The sequence below is a fragment of the Bos mutus genome, chromosome 22, assembly GCF_027580195.1.
Source record: "Bos mutus isolate GX-2022 chromosome 22, NWIPB_WYAK_1.1, whole genome shotgun sequence".
Lineage (NCBI taxonomy): Eukaryota > Metazoa > Chordata > Mammalia > Artiodactyla > Bovidae > Bos > Bos mutus.
Window position 1 is genome coordinate 4313393 of NC_091638.1, and position 24526 is coordinate 4337918.

Below are 24526 nucleotides of genomic sequence, written 5' to 3' on the forward strand. Positions count from 1 at the left end.
AATGGAAAATGGAAATCTGGCGGCTTCTTTTCCTGCTTTCTGAAAAGCCACAGCACAAGTCACGTGAATAAAAGACATAAATGTCAGCGAATGGATTTATGGGTGTTAAACATGCCAGCTTCTCGGTGTAATGTGCCAGCATTAGTAGTTAGGCTATCCATTTCACTGCCTGCTTCTAACATACAAGTGTATATTTAGAGATGGGAACACGATAGCCCTTAAATAATTAATAATAAATAATTGATATGTACCTCCAGAGAGATGGTTTCTATTATTTCTGGCCTACTGGGTGGTCTCCATTTATCTTTTTTTAAAAGGCTTTATGATTTGGCATCAGAATAGAGGGGAATATGCAGTTCCTTTGAAACATTTTTCCCCCCTGCATACCTAGTGAGACCTCGAGCCTGGAAGTCTTTTAGAAACACACACTTTGTATTTATAGGCTCAGGTATCTATATGGTGAAAATTCTCTTCAATTGGAACACTTTATGTAAAGTCTCCAAAGAGGTGTGTTTAAAGACGGAAAGCATTGCTATTCAGAGGATTGACTTTTTCAAAGTAACTCATTCATATTATTGACTTTTTAAAGTGAAGTTTCTCTGCGTGTTTGTTCAGCACTGCAGGTTCTGAAATCACAGGAAGAGTGTTTTACACATATGTTTTGTGATCGTGCTTCTTCATTTTAATTGGGTGGAGTTGACTGCGAGAGAAAGCTTTGGTCACTCTGGTCTGCCCTGGGCCCTCTAAACAGCTGTGTAAGCAGTGGGTCATGGAAACACTGGGCTCACGGCATTTGGATGTCATTCAAGAAGCAGTGTGACTCCACGGCAGGACCTCACTCGTTGCCTAACCCTGTCACTGTTCCTCTGTGGTCATTCTGGAAATCAAAACCCAATAGCAAGGCCTCTGGAGAAATGCTTTTAATAAACTATACAAATCAGTCATCTGAAGAGAAAGCCATCTCTGATACAGTGGTGGTGCATTTCTGCACAGCGATGCCAATTACAGGCCATGGGTATATGACAAGAAGGGGACACGGCGTGGTTGCTACCACAGCTGAATCATAGCAACCAACAGAAAACACACCTGGATGTGTGGGTGATTTCTCTGTGAAAAGCAGAGAGCAGCCTCCCCTGCTTCACAACCCCTCTTCAAGTGTCCTTTCCATGAACTTTCCAGATGCTTTGATTTTCGATCATTGTTTTGAATTCACCAACCTAGTGATTGTTTATCTTTTTTTTTTTGGCCTCTTTTTGGAAGATAAAATATTTAAAACTTTTTTTAGATTATGCATTTGCACAAGTTTTGAATTCTTTGGAAATAGAATTACTCTTAATGAAGCATCTGAAAACATGAACAAACAATGAGCAAGTGGAGTTCTGTCGAATAATGGTGCTATTGTTAGGTGATTGAACACTTGGGAGATTACTATCATGGTATACTGGCATGTTGGTTAATTCCAGCCATAATTTAACAGTAAAACCTACTTAGGAAGGCAGGAGGCTGAATGGCTTGTCAGACACAGGCGCACACGTGCGCGCACACACACACACACACCCAGCTCACACAATGACAAATTACGCACTGTTTATACACAGACAGAGTTGGCCTTATTTTTTTTTGTAAACTGTGATTTAGGTAATAATGGCACTGTAATTTTAACTCTCTGTGTAGCTTGAATGTTTGCTTAATTATTTTATCACCATTGTATTTAGTGATACTAATGCAGGGTGCCAGCGGAATTTGGCTGTGTGTCCCTAAGTCTTTATTTACAGAAGGCTGGCATTGATTTAGACTTGATAACACAGATCCCATTTCCACTAGATTACTCTCAAATTGTTTGACCAAAGGCTACGGGGACATTTTAGGCCAAGCGAAAACATATAATTAAATTTCCAAGGAGTTTTCACATTCTCTAAGCTGGGGTTTTTGTTTCTTTGCAAGTTTCACAGATTTCCCCAGATGAGGCCAAAGTGCCTTTCACTGCAGTGTTGACATGACTTGTCTGCGTGTATTAGCTATAGACTGTGAGCTCATGGCAGCTGAAAGTATACAAAATGTTGGAAAAGAAGAAGAAAACAGGAGTCTCACATAGAGTTCAAATCTACCTTTTCCAACTAGTCAGCTTTGATAAAGACAGAGTTTTGGAAACTGGAAAAGTTACCTCGATTCTTAACACAACATTCATTTCTTTAAGTGCCTAGGTTCAACAGAAATGCATGGAATTTCATGACTTTTGTGTGGGGATGCCAGGACTCACTGTGTTTAAGACAGTAATGTGTATATGAAATCCTCAGGGATCTTGTTAAAATGTCCATTTTCTGAGTCAATAGGTCTGGAGCCGGGTCTCACATTCTGCTGTTTGAGGAATCTCAAGGTGATGGCCATGCCATGCTTCATAGATTGTACTTTGAACAGCAAGATCACAGAGCAGAAGAATTAAACTCAAGACATCTTCTGTAGGTGAAGATTAGGCTTCAAAAATATGCACAGGTGTGAGACAGTTAACTTAAGGAACTGAAAGTCCAGTAGGACTTTCTTCAGGGGAAAGGAACAAATACTGTTTAACCTCTTTGCCTTCTAGCTAACGTTTAACCTTTGAAGGAATGTTATGCATCCCTTCAGCTATTTTCCTTCTGTACACTAATGTGGTCTTGTATATGAATAATTATACAGAAATACGTACGGCAGTGAAAGTGACTTCAAGGTCATAAAGATCCCACGGATTGGCTAGCTTTTGCTGACTTCGTGGTTTTTAACTGAGCTGGAGTCCCCCAGCAGTCTGCCTGCTACATTGTTGATGTTCTTGAAATTTTCCATCCTTCACAAAGGAGGGGTAAGCCAGAAATCTGCACGTCCTTCGGCTTCTGTGGTGCCCGGCCCCCCAGTATGCTTGTGGCTTGATAAAACTTCAGCTTGTTTTAGATAACCACATGCAAGACCCGTGTGTTACGATCAGAAAGCCTTGGCTTTTTATATGGCCGTTGCGCTTGGAAAACGTCATGCAGCATTAACCTGATCTGGAATAACTTAAATGGCTGATCCTGAGTGCTTGGTGAAATACAGTAACTTTGTGGGACTTGAGTCTCTGGCTTTTCAGTATAGAAAGTACTTTAATAGCTTACGTAATGTTGAGAAATGACTTGAAATAAGAGGGACATTTAATTCAGCTCTTAATTTGGCCTCTATGGTAACACCAGAAGACATGATTTTATTTCGACTGTCAACTATTTACTATTGGAACTATTTTAAAACCCTCTTAAGTAGTTTATTATTATTATTATTATTTTGTATGGCATCATTTTTCTAAACTATAAGAGTCATCTCCAGACCTAATGTAAAGGGCCTCAAATCAACCAAAATCGTGTGGAGAAAGACTCTTCTAAGGAACAAGTATTGGGAAACATGGATGCTCTCTAGATAATGCCATTCTGAGTTGCTGACACTGCCTGTTTTATATTCAGAGACACACACATACACACATACACAATGATTCAGGATGCTTGTTCAAAGCATGGTGAACTATAGACACAGAATAAGACAGAACACTACAAACATTTTCTCTCTTCTGAAAATCAGACCGTGTGTTGGAAGTAGTTCATGATGCAATGAAATTACAGTGTATTGATTTCTCACAAATAGCCGGGAGGCATGACGGGAAACTTGGCCCCACGTAGTCCATCACATCTCACTAAGGCACAGTTTACTAATCTGTGAAATTTAGACATTTTACTCACAAAGAATGATATTTTAAATTCAATAGTTTGGGAAACATTAGAGAAGCCTGCAACATGGAACATTGGTAGGGTTGTGGGGAACCCACATCTGTGGGTGATACGCCACTTTGAAAAACAACACGTGCTCTCCAGGCGGCAGCTGCTCCCCTCCTGAACATAAGGCCTCGTAAAACTCTTGCACATCTGCACCAGTACATGTGGAAATGTGAATGACAGCAGTATTCATAGGGGCAGAAATGAAGGGATGCGTGTGGTAAACCTAAGTGAAAATAGATAGGGGCTGTGATAAGCAATTATGAATTATCTGTTCAGAGGAACACTCTACTCTAGTGAAAATAAAAGAATCCCCATCTGTGCACCAGCCTACCCTAGTTGGATTCATGATTTGAAATGTGAAATAAATAAGTTGCTGTAATCCATGTGAACTGTGATTTGTCTAAGTAAAGTTCTAACATGAGTAAAACTAGATATAATATGATAAAAAACCATGGAGGAAAACAAGGGGTACTTTATTACAGAATACAGGCCAGTGGTTATCTGTAGAGGAACATGCAGGAAATGGGGTTGGAAACAGGCAAATAAGATATTTCACAATTATAACCAATAATTTATTTCTTCAGCTCTGTGATGTATGTTCATCTAAAAACTTTCTACATTTTTTACACATGTTATAAATAATCTTTCACATGTTCAGTGCACACTTATATATGAATACTTATTAATTTAGTTGTATAAATTAATATATAATTTATTTATTTTGTTAAATAATGTACAATTTAAAGTAACAATAATCATGTAAAATATACAATTATATAATTCAATGTATAATTCAAATAGACATATTTATTATTTTCAATTTGAATTATTACAAATTCAATTTTCTGAATTAAATTCTAACACAAACAAAAGACAGAGTTTGGATATAAATAAGCTACAATATTAAAAAAAAAATCCATGACTATCCCAAAACATTTACCTTTTGAGTAAAATATAGAAAATAATGTCAGAAAGTGATGCATATTTTAAGTTTTAAAAATACGTTTGTCTTTAAATTTCAGTTTGATAGTAAATACTTAACTGCCATAGACTAAGAAATTGGTTTCCTAGCTTCAGAGATTCCTTTGATTGTTTGGAAGGCCTGTCCCTTATGTGCATTGAATGAATTTTCTCACCATATGGACAGCTTGAAGTAGACATATTAGTTCTTTCTCAAACAAGATTAAATCTTTACTCTTAGGGACCCTGTTGTAGGAACTGCAGGAAGTGGCCTTTCCATAAGTACACATACACAAAGACACACACACAATCACACAGATCTGTATGCTTTTCCTAATGTTCCTTTTTTGAGAAATGTATAATTTCCAGGAGGAAGCAGTAAATGTTAGCTCAAAAATAGCTGCACTATCAGTTCTAAAATAGCGAGGAGGCACATGAATGGGCAGGTATCGGCCATTCAACACCTTTATTCTTTCGCATTTCCTTGATATAAGGACATACTCTGAAATGATGATGTACTTGATATACAAAAGCAGTAAAAATTCAGTAAACAAACTGTCACCCTTAAATTCCGAAGGACATCCTTTGGTACTTGAACTATTCACTGAGAGGGTTCCCGGGTGGCATTAGTGGTAAAGAACCTGCCTGCCAATGCCGGAAACATAACAGACGTGGGTTTGATCCCTGGGTTGCGAAGATCCCCTGGAAGAGGGCATGACAACCCACTCCAGTATTCTTACCTGGAGAGTCCCATGGACAGAGGATCCTGGTGGGCTACAGTCTTAAAAGGGTTGCAAGGAGTCGGACACAACAAAACTGACTTAGCACGCAGGCACAACTATTCACTACAATTAGATAATTAGTTAATAGTAAAGATTCCTTTGTAAGTATATAAATTGTGAACCTCTGAATGAAGATCACTGCTTTTTCACATCCGCTTGTTTGTGTGTGGCTTACACTGTTCTAATAGAACTGAAATACTTTTTCTGTTGTATAGTGTGTTATACCCACTGCATCAGGGGTCCCTAACCTCTGGGATCTAATGCCTGAAGATCTGCCATGGAGCTGATGTAGTACTAATAGAAATGAAGTGCACAATAACTGTGATGTGCTTGAATCAGCCCAAAACCATTCCCCAGCCCCAGTCGGTAGAAAAATTGTCTTCCATGAAACTGGTCTCTGGTGTCAAAATGATTGGGGACCGCTGTACTACATTGATTTTGGCATTGCCTATACTTAAAAGCCATGTAGAAATTCTTTGCAAGTGTTAGCACTGGGTAAGAAATCATGTAAGCGGTGTGATATATGAAACTCATAAACAAGAAAACCCATATGTAGGAAAGGAAATTAACTCACCTAGCCAGAGTTTGTGTGGTGAGATTATGAATAATTTCTGTCTTTCTGCTTTTTTTCAACATTTTCCAAATCTGATTTTATGAGATGTATCTCTCTATAATGGAAAAAAAAATAATCACCTATTAAAGTGTCACTGCTCAAGTGAGAAGTGGGCTGAAGACTGTTTATAGAATTTCAGTTTTATGAGCATGAAGTGTGGCTTTTCATTACATTTCATGTTAAGGAAAGTGGAACCAATTATGTTCCTACGGCATATGAAAAGTTCATACCTTCTAAACATATCAACTTTTACTTTGGCTTCCTAGTGGTTAACTTTGAGACAAGGGGACAAGGGGCTACCTCCTGAGCAGAATATATTACATCTTCTTTGTGGGTGAATTCCCGTTGCGTAACGCACATCTGTAAGCACAGCACAATGAAACCCATGCTAATCCAATTGGGAAAAATCATGCAACTTCAAAGGGAAACCACCTGGCAATGGAATCAGGCTTATTTGCAAGAAACAAATATATGTCTCGGGATACAGGGTATATGTTATGTTCTTCTCAGAACTACTATTTTTATTGCTATTATGAATTTCATATTAGGGGCTGTAGGAATTTTTTTTTTCAAATTATGGGTAAAAGTCTATGGGTAAAATATGGGTAAAAGTCTCTTTACACAATGAAAACCAATATGCTGCTGACACTGTATTAGCACTTCTATTTGTATTTTGTTTGTGTATTTCTTCTTTATTCAGCCTTTGGTAAATGGTTCTAAATTAAGGATTTTAGAGGCTTAAAAGGAAACAGTAAGATTTCCTCAGAAAATGGATGGATAGGAAGAATTTTTTTTTTGCCACTCCATGTCTATGCAGCTCCTTTTCATTACAAATATCATTAACTTCTGCCACCAAGGCGAATATTCTCTGAATATTTTGTAGTGGAAAACGCTCTATAGCAGAAAGTGCTGCTTGGTAGAAGAGTGCACTGATTGTCCATTTCCAGTTTCGTGGTGTGTTTTCACAAACTAGACACACCCATGTCTCCAGCAGCCAGTTCATAGAGCAAGATGAGACCAGCACTGCAAACCCCTCATGCCTCTTCTAGTTACTAACTCAGTCCAAGGATAAGTCCCACCCTGACTTCCAATACATCGACTTACATAAATAGAATCTGGTAATGGGTGCTTCTGTCATCTGCTGTCTTCTGCTCAACATCGACGATTCCTCCCTGTTGTTTGTCGTTCCCATCACAGTGTGGTATTTTATTGTTTGAATAAACACAATATGTTTATCCATTGTATTATTGTTGGCCGTTGGGGTTTGGGGCCAGTTGGGGGCTGCTGATGAACATTCTTATAAACCATTTTTAATACAAGGAAAAAGAAGCATGGCTTCTCTACTCATTTCTTATGTTGTCTAACAGAAAAAGGAAAGTTTCAAGTCTGTTTCCTTGTAAGCAGGTTTTGTGAATAGGAGTCAGCGTCGTCGTCACTGTCTACTCGACCACTTTTGCTGCGCACCTGCTCTCCGCTGTGTTCTGAGTGATGTCTGGATAATACAAACATGGAAGATGTTTATTGTTCTTGGGTAACTCAGGAATAAGCCTGTGCTTACACGCAGAGCTACAAGGAGCAAGCACCAGACCCCCTGACAGAGGGAAGACTCCTAATTCAGTGGATAAGTGAAGTCTTTCTGGAGGAGACACGCTGATAGGAGGAAAGGAAGTTGTGAGCAAAGAGGCAGGAGGAAAGGAAGACAGTTGTTGACTGACAGAATTGCATTTTAGCAGTGAACATTTTTGAACTTTCCAGAAATCACCATGGTGGGATCTGGGGGCTCACATTGGAGGATGATGAAACTGGAAACCAGAAAGAAAACTTAGCTCACTATGTTCCCTGGCTGATGTAGTAGAAATAAAGTGCATAAAGCATCATGAGGCCAAAGGATTGTTAGAGCACAAAATTTTTCTTGGATTTTTTTTTTTTTTTTTACTGCAGCTCAGTCTAGTAGCATTGTATCTATAGTGTAATGATAATGAAGAGTTTTGCGGGGTGTGAATAGTGTCTGTAATGGATTCTTAAGGCATGGAATCTCCCCTTCAGTATTACGGGATATGATCTGGTGCTTACATATAAGACCACACACATGGCCATAGGTGTTTTGAGAAAATGTGCAAACTGTGCTTTGGGTTATGATCTATAGATGTTATGTTACACTGAGAGCATCATACATGGCTTCATAGTGGACACTAGAGACCATATATTCAAGTTTTGTTAAATAAGAGTTGATCCGGTAAAAAAAAAAAAAAAAAAAACTTTCAAGAAGACATGATTGTCTTCCTGACTTGGGAAGCAGCTGAATTTTCCTTACATTTTCCGTTTAGCCCTTAGCCTTCCCAGGTGGAATCCACTGAAAGCGTCTCAGAGGTGTGTTCTTGGTCATGCGGAACACTTTCTTCCAGGCAGAGTGAGAGGAAGGCACTCAGAGGTGTGTCTGGGCACCTTGTCTGAGGGTTGAGGTAAATGAACCAGCAACTGCTGATGACTGGAGGCAGGCAGCATGGCACCCAGTTTGCAATCTTCTCACTTCCTTAATTATGGTTTTTGGAATCTATTTATATTATGTGCCTGAATTTTCTGACTATTAAGTAATTGAAACATTGAGCATCACCCCAGCAACTACTGTTTTGGAAAATCTCATGCTATCAGCTTATCATTAAGCTGGAATGTTTAACATGCATTCTTTTATTAGGTCTTCTCACTTATCTAGTGAGATAATTATATATTTTTACATTCAGTTTTTAAAATACTGTGAATAATACAGTGAATGTATAAAACAAATAATCTTCACATAAGTAATTTGACTGCATCATTGATTTACGTTATCATGAATTATCTGAATATCCATTAGTCAGTGAGTTTTCTGCTATGGTAATGCAAGGACTGAATCTTTTGGCCTGATACAGAGAAGTTTTATGGATAATATTTTAGATTATATTTACTTATGGATATAATACTTATATAATAAGATTATATAATACTTATCATAGAATATATAATACTTAGAATATATAATAAGATTATATAATACTTATGGATAGTATTTCACATGTATATGGGAAAGTTTATAACTTTTTCAAAATCTTATGTGAAGAGATTGATGTATTGACAAAAATGTTTTTGTTCTCATCCACTTGGATTCTTCATTTTATAAGCTTTGATATTAAGGATATGAGAATTATTTTAAAGTTTGACTTGATTTTCATGTTTTCTGTTTCTGGTATATATGAGCTTCATGGAGCCACTTCTCTCTACATGACATGGTTTTGTCTATTTTCTAACTGCAAGTTCTGACTCATTTAAATGAAGCAGTAGCATTCTTATATTTAAAAAGCTTACAGTAGCTGCTCTACTGTATGAAATTCCTCTTTCATTAAATTACATCAATTCTTTGTCTCAAGTGTCTTTGCCAATTTAAAATAACACAATACCATAAAACATTTTACAGCAGAGACTTTCAAACTCTTTCTTATTTTGGCTATTGAGTGACATTAAAAGTCATTCTCTTCTTAAAATGAAATAAATGTGCTTAGTATAAAATATAAAAAGTGATGTATCATTGTCAGTAGGATATACACTTTGCCATGCTGCAAAGTGGAAGATATATCTGTGCTTAAATATACTTGACTTTGCCACCCTGATTGTCTCGTCTGATGTTAGAGATGTGATATATGATATTCAGTCCTTTATTCATTCATTCAACAAATCTTTATTGAGTAAGCCCTGTTTGTAAGGCCAGGGATATAAAATAAATAACATCTATGCACTACCCTTGAAGAACTCACCAATATTAGGATGGACAGTACATGCAATATTGATGAAGTATTGCATTTTTGTCATTAACACAATTGATGATAAAATGTACTTTCTAATAGAGATATACTCCATGACATGTTGGATCATAACTGGAATAAAAATAAGCTTCTGGGTGAGAAAGAAAAGGCATCAGAGAGAATATATCAGTTGAGTTGAGGAGGAGGAGAAGAGTCGTGACAAAGAAAATGTGGGGAGAAATTAGAAGCAAAGTGACGTGTGTTAGGATTGGGCAGTAATACCTTATTAGTTGGGTTTCCCTGGTGGCTCAGATGGTAAAGAATCTGCCTGCAATGTGGGACACCTGGGTTTGATCCCCAGGCTGGGAAGCTCCCCTGGAAGAGAGCATGGCAACCCACTCCAGTATTCTTACCTGGAGAATCCATGGACAGAGGAGCCTGGCGAGCTGGAGTCCATGGGGTCACAAAGAATCAGAACGAGCGACTAAGCATGCACACACTTTATTAGTCACACATCATTTCTGAGAACCTGATTAGGTGGCTGTGGTACTGAGAGAGAAAGTGGAAACCAAATGTGTATTCTGCTGCTGCTGCTGCTAAGTCGCTTCAGTTGTGTCCAACTCTGTGCAACCCCAGAGACAGCAGCCCACCAGGCTCCCCATCCCTGGGATTCTCCAGGCAAGAACACTGGAGTGGGTTGCCATTTCCTTCTCCAATGCATGAAAGTGAAAAGTGAAAGTGAAGTCGCCCAGCCGTGTCCGACTCTTAGCGACCCCATGGACTGCAGCCTACCAGGCTCTTCCGTCCATGGGATTCTCCAGGCAAGAGTACTGGAGTGGGGTGCCATTGCCTTCTCCGAATGTGTGCTCTAAACAGCTTAATTCCATGGATACTAGAACACGGCTCTCAAAATGGTCACATATGCTGCATGTTTGATGCAGTTTTTTTTTTTTTATAGTGTTAAATCAATAGATGATGTCAAGATTTACAGAATCTGAGGTTTGATGTCTTTTCCAAATACAAGTGTAAATTCTTTTATTTTTGTGGAGGGGTAGAATTCCCCTATTTTTATAGTATAATTTGAAACAATAGTTTTAGTGTCAGACAACACATCATTCAATATGCTGCTGCTGCTGCTAAGTTGCATCAGTCGTGTCTGACTCTGTGCGATCCCATAGCCGGCAGCCCAACAGGCTCCTCTGTCCCTGGGATTCTCCAGGCAAGAACACTGGAGTGGGTTGCCATTTCCTTCTCCAATGCATGAAAGTGAAAAGTGAAAGTGGAGTCGCTCAGTCGTGTCAGACTCTTAGCGACCCCATGGCCTGCAGCCTACCAGGCTCCTCCGTCCGTGGGATTTTCCAGGCAAGAGTACTCGAGTGGGTTGCCATTGCCTTCTCCGATCATTCAATATAAACCTATGTATTTTTCTTTTCTTTTTTTAAAATTAATTTTTATTATAGTATAATAGCTTTACAATGTTGTTTTAGTTTCTACTGTACAGCAAAGTGAATCTGCTATACGTGTATATAACTCTCTCTTCTTTGGATTTGCTTCCCATTCAGCTCACCATGGAGCATTGAATACAGGTCCCTGTGCTATACAGTAGGTTCTCATTATTTATCTATTTTATACATAGTATCAATAGTGTGGGTTTCCCAGGTAGTGCTAATAGTAAAGAACTTTACTGTCAGTTCAGGAGAGAGGAGATGCGGGTTCGGTCCCTGGGTTGGGAAGATGCCCTGGAGGAGGGCATGGCAGCCCACTCCAGTATTCTTGCTTGGAGAATCCCATGGGCAGAGGAGCCTGGTGGGCTACAGTCCATAGGGTCGCACAGAGTTGGACATGACTGAAGTGACTTCGCAAACACACACACACATCAATAGTGTATATATGTCAGTTCCAATCTTCCAATTCATGCCACCACTCTCAAGTATAAATTCTGCTGTGAAGCTATGTCTTCCATTTTGCATTCAGTTTGCTGCGGAGTCACACTTGTACTAGAATGGGCCACATGTTGTAAAATCAGAAGCTTCTTTAAGAAATGAGGTACTCTAGAAGTGATTTCTAAAAATCCATGATGAATGTACTGCTGCTGCTGCCAAGTTGCTTCAGTCGTGTCCGACTCTGTGCGACCCCACGGACTGCAGCCTACCAGGCTTTTCTGTCCATGGGATTCTCCAGGCAAGAACACTGGAGTGGGTTGCCATTTCCTTCTCCAAGATGAATGTACAGCTATACTATTTCCAAAGACTTTTGGTCATTTCTCTGCTTTTTGTGGTTGAAGTCATGTCCAACATGTACAAAAGACTTACAAATGCTTTTGTGGCCCCAGGACTGATCAGGGGGCTGACTTTTATCCAAGCTTTTTCTCTAAGTATTGAGAATGGTATAATATCAAGGAAAGAAGAGGGATTTTTATAGCCAAATGCCCCCGAGTTCCAATGCAAGCACGTTAACGCAATAGCTGTGTCATGTTGGGTAAAATCACCTACTGTATCTAAGTTTAATTTTTCATCCTTAAAAAAAATTAGAACAGTAGTCAGTTTATTTGGAGGTTGTGAGAATTTGGAATACAGTGCCTGGTGGAGTCTGGGCAGTGACTGGCTATAGCAGGCGCTCCATTCATGGTATGTGTGTATTTGGGTAGAAATGTAGTCTACTACCCATCCAGCCTCTGCCACAGAGGTGTTTTCCGAGAGAGAGAAATATGGTGAGTTCAACATTGTTGTGTTTTTGAGGTGACCATTCAACATCCAAAGGGAAATATCCAATATCTCTAATTTTCCAATTAGAGACTCTAATTGGAGACTCCAGACTGAGGTATGATGGTGAAGACAGATCCACAGAAAGAAACATGAGAGGGAAACAAAAAGAAATGGAAATTCAAAGTGTGGTAACGAAGGAGATTTCCAGTTAATGGTTCTCACAATATGTTCTTGCTTCTTACCTGTGAGTTTGGTAGACATGCAAATTCTTGTGTCTCCTTCCAGTCAAACAGTCAAGACTGATGTGGGGACACAGAGTTGTAAGAAGCCACCCAGAGGATTCTGATGCATGCTCTTTTAGAGTTATCAGACTCATGGCTACTGTAGCTCCAAAACAGAAGGGGGCTAAGAATTATGTTTGAGGTATACCCACTTTCAGAAATCTAGAAGAAGAAAAAGGGCAAGTCAAGGAGATAAAGAGTAATAATCTGCAAGGAAGGAAGATAACAACTGGGTTAATTGCTGCATGGGACCCAAAGAAGGATGTTTCCCGAGAAAGGTTTTCAAGACAGTTGAATGGTAGTGAGAACTCAAGGATGATAAGAAATGATATCTTTTTACTTATTAAGAATGGAATATTACTTAACCATTAAAAAGAATGAACTTGAGTCATTTGTCGAGATGCAGATGGACCTAGAGTCTGTCATAAAAAGTAAGAAAGAGAAAAACAAATATTGTGTGTTAACATAAATATGTGAAATCTAGAAAAATGGTACAGATGAAACTTTTTGCAGGGCAGGATAGAGAGCAGATGTAGAGAATGGACATATGGACACAGAGGAGGGGGAAGGGGTGAATGGAACCAATTGGGAGAGTAGCATTGACATATATTCACTACTATGTATAAAGCAGATAGCTAGCGGGAAGCTCCTGTGCAGCACAGGGAGCTCAGCTCTGGGCTCTGTGATGACCTAGAGCGGTGGCGTGGTGCTGGGTGGGAGGCAGGCTCAAGAAGGAGGAGATATACGTATGCATATAGTTGATTCATCTCCCTGTACAGCAGAAACTAACATAGCATGGTAAGTAATTAATTCCATTAAAAAAAAAAGAAGTTACATAATTTTCACTATGTTCCAATAATGAAAGTCAGTATTTAGGAAGTAATTAGATATTAGATAATGAGAAGAAAGAAATCATATGAGCAGAGCAATCATTCAAGAACATTCTCTCGAGGAACAGAAAGAGAGAAACATGATGCTAGCCGATGTACTGGGGGGGCAATGTATGGCAAAAAATCCACCATGATATTGTAAAGTAATTAGCCTCCAATTAAAATAAATAAATTAATATTTTTAAAAAGGATCTGCACATATTTAAGGAAAGTCAGAGGGGGAAATGCCCTTGTGTTGGGGAAGAAATTGTTTCAGAATACTTAGATGATATACAGTAAGTTCCTACATATGAACAAATTCCCTTTCGAGAGCACATTCGTAAATCCAATTTGTTCGTAAGTCCAACAAAGTTAGCCTAGGTACTCAGCTAACACAATCAGCTATACTTTTCATTCAAATAATACATAAAAAACAAACACAAAAATAAACAAAACGTGCTTAACCTTACAGTAGAGCATCTTGAGAATTACAATAGTACAGAAGAGCAACCAGCATACCGGGTCTGGCATGGAGTGAACAGACAAGAAGAGCTGCTGACTGGAGGGAGGAGAGGAGATGGGAGAAGGGAGGGCTGAAGGCTTGTCAGCAGCAGCAGACGGAGGGCAGGCTGCAATTTCACTCACGCCTGATGTTGGCAGCACGGGCTCTTATTCCTTGCTGGTTTCAGTTCTATCTACCGTCCTGGAAAACGATCCAGTGGTGTCTGAATCCAGTGATGTCTCTTTTCTCTCATCATAGATGGCGTGGCAGCATTGGATTATGTTCTGAACAGCTTCTGCAGCCCTCATGTACCATTCTGCGTTCAGGTCCTGTGCCGCAACAAGTAACCCTGCCTGCTTAAATAAACAAAGGGCATCTGCATCCCCTGCATGATGCATCTCTTCAGTTCTTCAGTTACTTCTTCTTGTTTCTCTTCATCCTTTCTGCGGGCACATTGGCATCTTTGAAAGCTCTCAAACTTGAAGGTTCTTATGTAGGAGGCTGTATGGGAAACATGGGCACAAATGTGGCAGGGATGAATAGGAGTCGGGAGAGAAAAAAGGAGGAGCCGTGGCTTCTGTTTTCAGACAAGAGGGTGGCAAGAGGCACTGAAGCTGAAAGGCAGACTCTGTGCTCTGGAGCCAGATAGTCTGGGGTTCTACTTCTGCTACTTCCTGGTCACATGACCTTGAGAAAGTAACTTCAGGTGTTCCTGTCTCAGGGTCCTCATCTATAACAGTTAGTGGCAGTGCCTGCCTCCCTGGGGTTGTGATGACTAACAAAAACAGGTCTACAGAGAGAGCTCATAGAAAGGGTTATAAAAGTGTCAACTAAATAAAATAAATAGAGATGGACATTAAAGAGGTTTTGAAGAGGAGACCCATGAATGCTTGACACAATGACTTTGTTTCTGGTGAATGAGTGAGTGAGTGAGTGAAGTTGCTCAGTCGTGTCCAACTCTTTGCGACCCTGTGGACTGTAGCCCCCCAGGCTCCTCTGTCCATGGGGTTCTCCAGGCAAGAATACTGGAGTGGGTTGCCATTTCCTTCTCCAGGGGATCTTCCCGACCCAGGGATCGGACCCAGGGATCGAACCCACGTCTCCCGCCTTGCAGGCAGACGCTTTACCGTCTGAACTGAAGGGTTTGCTGCTGCTGCTGCTGCTGCTGCTAAGTCGCTTCAGTTGTGTCCGACTCTGTGCGACCCCATAGACGGCAGCCCACCAGGGTCCCCCGTCCCTGGGATTCTCCAGGCAAGAACACTGGAGTGGTGTGTCATTGCCTTCTCCGGAACTGAAGGGTTTAGAGGCCGTCAAATGGACATGACCTTTAAAGGTAATTTTGATGGTTTTACATAGAAATGACCTCTAATGGAAGAGAACACAAATGGGAACTATTTGAGACACATTTCTATGTAAAATGTAGTTTGCACATAATTCAGCATTTTAAATGAGCACTCTGCAACCCAGACCAAATATCAATCATGTCTTGAGGTTTTCTACTATGTACCAACATCAAATCTACATAGGAACAAATGTTACTCCTGCTTTTCTCTTCTATATCAAATGTCCTGAAGCCTTTGTCTCTCTGGAGCAAGGCCGAGTTTCTGAAGGCACATTCCAGTATAAACATCATCGATGGAGTAGAGAAGGACCTGGTCAGTCACATTGTACAGTCTCAGGACCAGGTGGCCGGAGTAGAGGAATCCACCTCCTCCTGCATAAGGCGGGTAGACACCAGTGTAAACAACTTCCGGAATGTAGTACTTGAGTTTCTTATCCCGATGAGTTCCAGCATTATGAATCACGTCACCAATAAACAAATCTTTGGCTTTGTTCCCGGATAAGCTATTCAAGTAATTCAGGAGATGATGGGTGTTCACAAAAACATCATCATCGCCCTTGAACACGAACTCGGCATTTGGACAGGAAGTGCTCACCCACCTGAGAAAGAGTACTTCTTTCAGAGACAAGTTGAAGAATGTATCTCTGTAGTTCCACAAAAGAATGTCTTGGTGCTTCTCACTCTCAAATTTCAGCATATCTGAAAGGTCAGACATATTTAAAATCTCCAAAACCTAAAATCCACTTACAGAAGACTAGGGTCGGGCCCGTGAAGACCAAATGGTCCCAGTGTGGGATGCTACTGACAGCTGACTGTGCATGGATGAGCTAGCAGTGGGCAGCGGTGAGAACCCAGGACGGCCAGGGTCAAGATATGGTATCCCAAGTGCTGTGCCTTATTGGCTGCTTGCCAGGAAAGGGGGAACTTGGGAATGAGTGGGCCTGGGGTAGTCAATGGAGCAGTGTGTCTTGGTGGGAGGTTAGAGGCAGAAGCATCTGGGGAGGTAATGGGGGAGATGTGGAAGGGGCTGAACTTAGAGAACAGACTGAGCGAGGAGTTAGGTGTTGCCAGGAGAAGATGGGATGAGTGGAGGAGAAACTCTGGATTGCCTTGGAGTATAAATAAGAGGTCATATGTGCATTAAAGCATGTGCTTCCTAAGGGGTCTGTGCAAGCATGGGACTGGGACATGCAGGCTCTATCACATAAGCAAGAGATGTTGTTATCCAAGATACCATTAGTATGTTAGACAGTGTATGTATAGGTAATAGAGTGTAAGGCAGGCTTTAGTAAGATCATGAAAGAAATTTCAACATGTCACCCAGTGTACTAGGAACGTCAGCACACACTCTTATTTCATCTTTATACCCTCTATAAACAAGAAGCAGGTCTAGTGATTATACTCTACAGATCAGGAAACTGAGATGCCAAGGTGCTGAGTAGTTGTTTTATATCCTATGGGTGGTACAGGTCAGATTCAAGTCCATATCTTTTTTCTTTTTATTGTATGTTGGAATATAGTTGATTAGCAATGTTGTGTTAGTTTCAGGTGTACAGCAAAGTGGTTCAGTTATACTATACATGTATCTATTCTTTTTCAAATTCTCAGGTCCACATCAGTCGATTCCAAAGTCCATTCTCTTTTCACGTTATCAGAACAAATACTGCAGGATGTTAAGCATGCTAAAATGCCCTATGATCAGTTGTAGGAAGTACTCAAAAGAATGGGGTTGCCATCCCATTTTTTTTAACATGGAAATCCCTTTCTCTCTAGCTTTCTTTAGGGTGACAGGTTAGATACTCTAATTGGACAACACAAATATACAACCTAAAGTGTAACCCAAGAGTTAACCACTAAGTGATTTTTGTTTTGTTTTGCTTTGCTTTACAATTTGGAAGCATTCATTTCTGGACTGGTATATCCATTCCAGGTTTATATCCATGTCTAATTAAAGAACCAACAAAGACACTAACCAATTAACGATCATGACTTGCCCTGCCAGTTATCTTTGTTCATATTAGTACTCTAATTCAATCAAACTAGGAATTTGCAACTAGTTATATCACGTAAAAGAAGAGAGTTACATAGACATTGCTTGTGTGTTTTCTTTGGACTTTTTCAAAAGTCCCTGACAAAAATTTCAAAGCCTCTGTCCTTGTGATGTAAAAGTTGTTCTTATATTGACTAGATGAAAAAACATTACTAAGCAAAACCTCTGAGGAGAATTTATAGTCAATCTTTACCAACATAGATTATCATTTGAACGAAATCAAATGCTGTTTGCAGTTTTGAAAGTATTCAGTAGTTCTCCATGGCTTAGGAAAGCTCCCTAAGCCTGTGAGTTTTGCAGATGACAAAGTGCTTTGCTGTTTGTATGTTACTCTCTTTCTTGAGGTGATGGTTCTCAGAACAGTCAGCAGCATCAGTATCACCCGGGACCTCATTAGAGATGCAAATCCTTCAGGCCCACCTCATACCTGCTGAGTCAGTATTTCTGGGAGTTGGGCCCAGCAATCTGTGTGTCAATAAGTCCTCCAAGATATTCTGGGGCACATCAAAGTCTGAGAATCATTGACTTGAAGTTGGTCAGGTTGTAAATGCAGCACAGCAGTCCTGGCATCCTGGTGAATCTGTAATTTACTAAATAGTAACTAATACATAGATCTACAAAAGAAACTTTTTTTACAGTTGTTTTTCTTATCCCTAAGACATGTAAAAAGCATCTCTGATTGCCAAAATATTGCTCTGTCTTCATTTCTTTTAACTGTGTATATTTTTGGCAATCCTGGGTCTTTGTTGCTGTGCGCGCTTTCTGTGGTTGCAGCGCGCAGGGGCTACTCTTTAGTTGTGGTGAGTGGGCTTCCCATTGTGGTGGCTCCTTTTTCTACTGAGCACTGAGCTCTAGGACACTTGAGCATCAGTAGCTCTGGCTAGGGCTTAGTTGCCTCAAGGGATGAGGGATCTTCCTGGGACCAGAAATTGAACCCGTGTCCCCTGCATTGACGGGTGGATTTTCCACCACCAGACCACCAGGAAGTCCAATTGCTCATTCTTTAAACACTTCCTCCTCCTGGATATTTTCCTCAGTTCTCCCAGCTAGAAAATCTTATATCGTATTCTTTGTAAGTTTAAAAGGAAATTTTGCTTTGTGCAATACAATTGTGAAATCTACTTGGTGTGGATTCAAGAGCTTAATTACCTCTGGAGGGATAAAACCAAATACCCAGATTGCAAAGCCAAGAACAAGTTTCCAGAGTATCAGTTGTCTGTTCTGGGTGACCCTTGTTATCACACACAGGTCTTGGGTGACAGAGAGCTTGGAGGTGTTGTTTGACGGCTTGGCGGGACCCACTGCAGAATCGTTGCACCAAGCATTCAAGGAAGAGTCTTGTCTGGATAGTCTCACCTTGGTTGCCTTTACCAAAGCTCAGTAGTCCTCGGATAAGAGGTGACTGTGTTAGATTGCTAGGCTGCCATAACTAAGTACCACTTAAGCAACAGAAATTTATTTTCTCATAATAAAATGATATGAGATGAAGGTGTCACAGGGGTGATTTATTCTAAGGTCTCTCTCCTCAGCTTGTAAATGACCATCTCTTCCCTCTGTGCCTTTGTCCTAATTTATGATGTTGGTTGGTTTAGGGCCCACCCATAGGACTTGGTTTTATCTTACCCTTTTAAAGGCTGTCTGTCCATATATTTACATTCTGAGGTGCAAGGTGTTAAGACTTCAACATACGAATTTTAAGGCAATATGGTTCTTCCCACAACAGTTATTTCTGGTTTTGACCACTCGTTTTACATATATATATATATATAGTTGTGTCAGACTCTTGCAACCCTATGGACTGTAGCCTGCCAGGCTCCTCTGTCCATGGGATTCTCCAGGTAAGAACACTGGCTAGAGTGGGTTGCCATTTCCTTCTCGAGGGAATCTTCCCAACCCAGGAATTGAACCCAGGCTCCTGCATTGCAGGCAGATTCTTTACCGACTGAGCTACAAGGGAAGCATATAATATATATATTATACACACACACACACGCATATATTGGCTGCACTGGGTCTTAGCTGTGGCATGTGGGATCTTTAGTTGTACATGGGATCTAGTTTTCCTGACTGGGGATAGAACCTAGGCCCCCTGGGGTGGGATCATGGAGTGTTAACCTCTGGACCACCAGGGAAGTCCCCTGACCGCTTGTTGGTAAAATGAACTTATAAATGCCTCAGAACATTAATGGATTATGGACTTGTTCTCTTGTAGATGAAATCCAGTTGATGTGGTCCCTCAAAGGGATAGTCCCACCACATTCCTACTGGATCCCCAAAGCCGTACATATACCCCATTAGCATCCCCAGATGCCCAAGAATGAATGAGCCATATAGAAGTAGGCAAACAATCACATTGGCTGAAAGGATAATATTCCATCCCTTAAATAAATGTAGTACCTTTGTTCTTGTCTTGGAATCAGTATGGAAGGCATGTGAAAAATGAGTTAGCTGGGAGTTAATTGACTGCAGAACCTATTTTCAGTCTCTGCTTGTATTTTTTGAATTATAATACACAGTGGGTGATTCAGCAAAAGGCTTCAAGAAGAAATTCTTTAAAGAAAGATCTTACTGAATTGATGTCTTCATAATTCATGAGGAGTAGATCCATAATAGCCCTATTTTCTCTTCAATTTTGAAAAATAAAAGATGCCATTAGTTTAAATTAGGCTCATATGTGGAATAATCAAGGGTATCAACAAATCACTCCCATGCTATTCAGGAATGGGAATAAATGACAAAAAGAACAGACTATTTCTTTAAAAAATTAAATGTAAAATCTGTATTGATGGGTTTGGGTAAACTTATTTTGAAGAGTTGATAGACAACGTATGACTTTATAAAACTCGGTTGTGGAAACTCAAAATATAGTAAGTGGGTAGTTGTTGCACATTGACTTCTGTTTGTGATTGCAGAGTCCTCTCAGCTATAAACATGATCTTTTGGGATTGAGCTGTGTTTGGAGAATGTACTCAGGACATTTGGTGACTTTATAGATATGATGTGGAGTTTAATTTTTATATTAAAAGATGTCCTGGCAATGCTGTACGAGCTGCTTCTCATACTGGCTGGAGAAGGCAGTGAGCCCAGATGGAAAGAATTAGGGTAAAAAAGCGTGTTCATTTACTTGTTTCCCCCAAGAAGCTGAAACCCCAGGAAGTTGACTATGGGTAGTATTTTATCTCTTCTAGCTACAGGAAATGAAAATATAGAAAGGAGAATTGGGGACCCTGCTGAGATGTCTATTTCCAGGCATTGTTCAGTAACTTGGTCACATTTTTTCCTCTAATATCAGATTTTGCTTTCCACTTGTGGGTGGCAGTGGGAAAAAAAGAAAAAAATTTTTTCTGAACATAAATAAGTAACAGAATGTAAGTTTAAGAGTAATTTTATCTGAGAAATAATTTTTTTCAGGGTGTATAAAGATGGATTATAGGCAGTAGTTTTTACATTACTTTGATAAGACATCAGTAAGAGTAATTTAATATAATTCTTCACAAGCATATGACATGGATGACTTTTGTCTTTGTGGTGGTTTTAAGTCTCTTCCCCCAAATAGTCTAAACTTGATTTACCTACATCAGGAGTTGACTTTGCAGGGCACAGAGGGCACAAGACCAGTCATGCAGAATGTACCTGTTTGTCACTGTGAGAGTTCAGACATGAACTAGAACCAATGGCCCATTAAATACCCACTTAGTTGTTTAAAGCATATTCTAGCTTTGAGAAATAATTGTTGATACAGAATCTTGTAGCTGAGCCAAGGACTGGAATTCCTGTAACTCTAGTCAGAGTAGAAGCTAAATTAAGCAGTTGTGTTCAAGGATTTTGTGATTCTGCTCCACTGGAAAGTCTCATCTAGAGAGTAATTAGGAACAGGGGAAGCCAAGACATAGCATACTTTGCTTTTTGGTGTGTGTGTGTTTGTGTGTGTATGTGTGTGATTATGTTTTCCATGTATGGTAGTATTGTAATACTTTCTGAATTATAAATTATATTTTTAAGAAACCTAGAGGGGTGGGAGGGGTGAGAGGAAGGAGGTGCTATATGTATAATTATGGCTGATTTGTGTTGTTGTATGGCAGAAACCATTATAACATTGTAAAGAAACTTTCCTCCAAATAAAAAATAAATTAAAAAAAATGTTGCTTGATAAAAGAGTCACAAATGTTTTCTCTGAGAAAGCATTTTGTATTGGGGCTGTGAAAAACTGGAAGTGATTCTTCCCATATACTGTTGATACATTTAATAAAAGAGAAGTCTTCTGTGTAAAAGTGTTATAGGTATATAATATAGGATGCAAGGTATATCGTAGGTTAAAAGTCTCATTGTCAGAGAGAATTCACTGAGATACAGTAACTTTCAATTTCCTCTTTAAAAGACAGAGCTAAGTTTTAATTTAGAGGGTACTTACATGAAAATTTCAGGAGTAGTTTAGAAACCAATTAAAAAGGATTTTTGTCTTAAGGGTTTGTGTGCCTGATGTGAGATGGTTATAAATGCTCTAAATTCTTTTTCTTCCTCTGCATTTTACTTCTCTTATATTGTATTGATGGGTGCTTTGTATGGGGGGGAAATTTCTGCAGATGTTCCCTTTCTTCTCCGTTTTTGTTTTATTCTCTAAGATATGTACAGTTTTGCAAATGTTCACTTGCCTGAATAGTCAAAATCTAGCAAACCTCACTGTAGTTGATGTGTATGGGGGATAGGTACTTTTAACTATTGTCTACTGAACACACTGTTCAAAGATTATATTATTGTCCTGGCTATTTTCCTAAAGGAAAAGCTCTTGGGGTGAAATAAAGCTGTTAAGCTAGGTTGTGTTTGTGTGCTCCAAGGCTGGGGAAGGTGGAAGGATTAAGAATTTAGGGGAAGGGGGAGCTGTATACATACCAGGTTTTAAAGCCACTTCACAGAGCATTTGAAAACCTGAATATCAATAGGTATTTTGTAAAGGAATATTGGGCTTCCCTGGTAGCTCAGATGGTAAAGAATCTGTCTGCAATGCAGGACCTGCGATCGATCCCTGGGTAGGGAAGATCCCCTGGAGGAGGGCATGGCAACCCACTCCAGTATTCTTGCCTAAGAATTCCATGGACAGAGGAGCCTGGGGGGCTACAGTCCACAGGGCCACAAAGAGTCAGACACAACTGAGCAACTAACACTTTCACTTTCTTTCAAAGGAACATTGGCGTAAGAATATTGGTTGATGTACAGGAAAATTTGGCCTTGGAGTACAGAATGTAGCAGGGCAAAGGCTAATAGAGTTTTGCCAAGAGAACACACTGGTCATAGCAAACACTCTCTTCCAACAACAAAAGAGAAGACTCCACACATGGACATCACCAGATGGTCAACACCAAAATCAGATTGATTATATTCTCTGCAGCTAAAGATGGAGAAGCTGTATTCAGCAAAAACAAGACTGGGAGCTGACTATGGCTCAGATCATGAATTCCTTATTGCCAAATTCAGCCTTGAATTTAACAAAGCGGGGAAAACCACTAGACTGTTCAGGTATGACCTAAATCAAATCCATTGTAATTATACACTGGAAGTGAGGGACTAGATCTGAGAGACAGACTGCCTGATGAACTATGGATGGAGGCTCATGACATTGTACAGGAGACAGGAATTAAGATCATCCCCAAGAAAAAGAAAGGCAAAAAGGCTGTCTGAGGAGGCCTTACAAATAGCTGTGAAAAGAAGAGAAGTGAAAAACAAGGAGAAAAGGAAAGATATAACCATTTGAATGCAGAGTTCCAAAAAAATAGCAAGGAGAGATAAGAAAGCCTTCCTCAGTGATCAATGCAAAGAAATAGAGGAAAACTGTAGAATGGGAAAGACTAGAGATATCTTCAAGAAAATTAGATATACCAAGGGAACATTTCATGTAAAAACGGGCTCAATAAAGGACAGAAATGGTATGGACCTAACAGAAGCAGAAGATATTAAGAAGAGGTGGCAGGAATACACAGTAGAACTATACACAAAAGACCTTCACGACCCAGGTAATCATGATAGTGTGTTCACTCACCTAGAGCCAGACATCATGAAATGTGAAGTCAAGTGGGCCTTAACTTGTTCACTACGAACAAAGCTAGTGGAGCTGATGGAATTCCAGTTGAGCTCTTTCATATCCTAAAAGAGGATACTGTGAAAGTGCTGCACTCAATATGCCAGCAAATTTGGAAAACTCAGCAGTGGCCACAAGACTGGAAAAGGTCAGTTTTCTTCCAATCCCAAAGAAAAGCAATGACAAAGAATGCTCAAACTACCACATACTTGTACTCATCTCACATGCTAGTAAAGTAATGCTCAAAATTCTCCAAGCCAGGCTTTAGCATTATGTGAACCATGAACTTCCAGATGTTCAAGCTGGTTTTAGAAAAGGCAGAGGAACCAGAGATCAAATTGCCAACGTCCACTGGATCATCGAAAAAGCAAGAGAGTTCCATGAAAACATCTGTTTTTGTTTTATTGACTATGCCAAAGCCTTTGAGTGTATGGATCACAATAAACTGTGGAAAATTCTGAAAGAGATGGGAATACCAGACCACCTGACCTGCCTCTTGAGAAACCTATATGCAGGCCAGGAAGCAACAGTTAGAACTGGACATAGAACAACAGACTGGTCATTAGGAAAAGGAGTATGTCAAGGCTGTATATTGTCACCCTGCTTATTTAACTTATATGCAGAGTACATTATGAGAAATGCTGGGCTGGAAGAAGCACAAGCTGGAATCAAGATTGCTGGGAGAAATATCAATAACCTCAGATATGCAGATGACACCACCATTATGGCAGAAAGTGAAGAACTGAAGAGCCTTTTGATGAAAGTGAAAGAGGAGAGTGAAAAAGTTGGCTTAAAGCTCA

At 39.8% G+C, this 24526-nt stretch overlaps 1 protein-coding gene and 1 pseudogene across 11 annotated transcripts in view; one reads left to right on the top strand and one right to left on the bottom strand.

The window, feature by feature from the left end:
• Positions 1–24526, top strand: part of RBMS3 (RNA binding motif single stranded interacting protein 3) — an 804674-nt gene that overhangs the window by 213263 nt on the left and 566885 nt on the right. The gene's annotated exons all lie outside the window — the stretch shown is intronic.
• LOC102272966 (N-acetyllactosaminide beta-1,3-N-acetylglucosaminyltransferase 2-like) lies at positions 15697–16362 on the bottom strand (annotated as a pseudogene).